The sequence below is a fragment of the Syngnathoides biaculeatus genome, chromosome 15 (assembly GCF_019802595.1).
Source record: "Syngnathoides biaculeatus isolate LvHL_M chromosome 15, ASM1980259v1, whole genome shotgun sequence".
Taxonomy (NCBI): Eukaryota; Metazoa; Chordata; class Actinopteri; order Syngnathiformes; family Syngnathidae; genus Syngnathoides; species Syngnathoides biaculeatus.
The window spans coordinates 9,100,552-9,103,995 of record NC_084654.1 but is presented as its reverse complement, the minus strand read 5'-3'; the positions used below and the strand labels follow the sequence as shown (position 1 = coordinate 9,103,995).

General features: G+C 40.0%; 1 non-coding gene across 1 annotated transcript; it reads right to left on the bottom strand.

The window, feature by feature from the left end:
- Positions 1-462: 462 nt before the first annotated feature.
- On the bottom strand, positions 463-581 carry LOC133513862 (5S ribosomal RNA). Its single transcript, XR_009798639.1, has one exon. It is a non-coding gene; the product is annotated as a 5S ribosomal RNA (ribosomal RNA).
- Positions 582-3,444: the final 2,863 nt, after the last annotated feature.

The following is a 3,444-nucleotide window of genomic DNA, read 5'->3' as shown; positions in this document are numbered from 1 at the left end:
CAGCGTGAAACTTTTGTGAGATCTGTTTGTGTTTCCAGCATATTGGCACATTCCTACGAATAACATGCACTCGTTGGTCTTTGAATGGTCATGGAGAATATTTAAACAGTCATCCATCCATTCTCCAAGCCACTTATCCTCACAAGAGTCATGGGAGAGCTAGAGCCTATCGCAGCTAACATTGGCCGAAAGGCAGACTACATCTTGTACTGGTCCCCAGTCAGTCGGAGGCCATATATCGACACAATCACTGAGCAGGAATTGACCCCACACTGCTTGCACCAAAGTCAGGCGTGTGTACCACTACACCATCATTGACTTCTTCTTTTTTGCCTTTCGGCTTGTCCCGTTAGGGGTCGCCACAGTGTGTCATCTTAGATGAACGCATATTTGTTTGGCACATTTTTTTTTACGCCGGATGCCCTTCCTGACACAACCCATCTGCATTTAGCCGGGGAGAGAAGCTTACAGCACCTGGTATTCCCAGGGGGTCTCCCATCCAAGTACTAACCAGGGCCAAACCCGCTTAGCTTCCGAGATCTGACGAAATCGGGCGTTCTCAGGGTAGCATGGCCGTAAGCCCTACACCATCTCTGACTCTTAATGATCTTAATGATATATACTGATACATGATATATAATGTATCCATAATTCTAAGAGTATTCTTGACCCAGAACATATGATGTGCTCATGGAAAATGAATAATATGTAAGGGTTAATAATTAGCCTTCCTCAATTCCTCTCTCTCTCACCATCAGACTGACTCACTCTTAAGCCTGCTCTAAAGAAAAGTGTGTTCTCTCCCGCCGCCTTCTCCCCTCCCACTTGTTCACTACACTTCTATCTCTCTCTGGCCCCTCTCTCATTTTTATTACTGTCACAGGAGCCTTTCTCTCCATCTCTTGCTACTTCTTGTTGTCCGTCTGTGTGTTTATGAGCAGAGCTATATTGAGAGTGTCTGGGAGGCAGACACAGAGGAAAAGAAGGGGCCAGAGTGCAATGCATCCAAGAGAAAGAGTGGAAGAGTGATAGGGAAACAATGACTGAAAAGCAAGACAATTAAAGATAGCGAAAAGGTGACATGACACAATACTTATTACACAATAATAGTGCATGTTCTAATTACATCTTAAAATGGCAGTTTCAAAATCAAGTTGATGATACAGTGGATATAAATAAGCAACTCTGTCAGTACTTAGTAGCTGTGGATCACCTATTTTACCAGCCTGTAGTTGTTGCTTATGTTATAGGAGTTGCATGCAAGGCCTTTTGTGAATCTTAACAAACACAAACTGTTCCCACCTTTTCTGTCACATCTCCATCCATCCATTTTCTGTACCGCTTATCCTCACTAGGGTCGCCGGCATCCTGAAGTCTATGCCAGCCAAATCTTGCCGAGAGGCAAAGTACACCCTGAATTGGTTGCCAGGCAATGCAGGTCGCGTATACACAAACATTTACATTCACAGTCGCACATTAACACCTATGGGAAATTTCGAGTTTTCAATTGACTTAGTATGCATGTTTTTGGAATGTAGGAGGAAACCAAAGTTCCTGGGGGGGAAAAAAAACACAGGTACATGCAAACTCGACATGTGGGGCCGGGATTTGAAAACCAGTCCTCAGAACTGTGAGGCAGATGAGCTAATATAAACATTTTGTAGATGATACAAATGATTAATTGATTGTCAAAATAGGTGTTGAATAATTTATTTGATTTGGTGTTGATGAACTGATTATTTGTTGCACTTCTACATTACAGTTTTTTTTTAAATAGAGAATACAGTTTTTGTTTTCTTTCTACCACCAAGACTCCTTTCTAGCTTTTTGCTTGATTTTAATATTGCTTCTTTGAGTTTAAGTCATCTTTTCAGATATTGACCAGGCTTTCTTGGATTTGTAATGGATAAGAATTCACTATTACTATCATAACATGAAAAGTAACTGGACCAGTGACAAATGTATCAGTGCTTCACCAACAATTGTTCCAAAAAGGAAAAGCACCTGAGTTGCACCTTGCATTAATACATTTCTATACTAATCAAGGCAGCAGCCTTAATATTTAACATTTTATAGGAATTCCCTAACAATTCCCCTTAAAAGGCAGAACCGCTCAACCCTTCCAAAGTGCTTGACAGAGTCAACTAAACTTTCAGCACGACATCACCCCACTTGCCCCGTCCCATCACAGAAGGGTTTGATTCACAGGACTGACAACCTTATTATGCGGCACACTTATTATTGATATTACGCCGCAGAGGCGCGGTTGCCATGGTCACAGAGCAAGAGACATTTAATTTTCTCTCCTCCATCATCATTATCTATGGGGCCATCTGTTGTAGAAAATGAATTCAGCCTCATTTGCATGACTGATAAGCACATTCTTTATCTGTCCCATAGAAGGTCATATGCCATGGATTTGGGGGGTAAAGAGAGAGAGGGGCTTGTGAAATGATGCATGGTTTTTACTTTTAGGAACAAGGTACATTGGATCACAGTGTGTATGCGTGTGTGTGTGTATGTGTGTTGTGTGTGTGTCAGAGCTTAGATTTGTGCGTGTGCTCGCATAATCCACCAACATGTAATGTTTATGTATGCCCTCTTGTTTATACTCATGCCATGCCTTTGTTCTCATTTGGATGCTTCTAAATTTGCATAAGTACGTTTGTGTGTGGGTACCACTTTTATGATTCCATGCAGCAAATATAACAGGGAACACATTGACTTCTTCAGTACTGTGCATGTCTGTTTGTTGTTATATCAAAATATACTGTGTCAAAAACATTTATTTGACTTATGTCATATAAAGTATATGTATAAAATACACAGAATATAAATGCAGTGGTTGATGGTGTTGTGGTTCACATGCCTGACTTCAATTGAGGCAAATAATGTTTTGAAATACTGTCAGGTCCATAAATGTTGGTACAATGATACAATTCTCATCTGAGTATTAGTACAATGGATTTGGAATGAAACAAGCAAGGGAAGCTTTTATTGTAGACTTTAAACTTTAAATTGAGGGTATTTACATTCAAATTTGGTGAATTACAACATTTTATATATCTGCATCCCACTTTTTAAGGGACTAAAAGTAATGGGGAAAATTCACAATCATGAAATAAACTTTTACCGTTTAATACTTGGTAGCAAATACTTTGCAGTCAGTTCTTGATTCGCCAACTGTTGTGAATAGCTTTTTCTTAACAGGAGAAATGATTCTTAGATATCCACCGCTTCACAATTTAGATGGACAATGACCAGAAGCAACTGCGAGTTGAATGTTATGCAATGAAGTAAATCACCTGACCTGAATCCGATTGAGCACAGAGGATTTGTATCGCAATGATAATCTCAAATAGAATTTGTTCAGGTGGGCCTGTTTCCTCAAGAATTGAACATTTAAAGTGGATTACATAGACCAGGTGTTTTCAAATTACACGG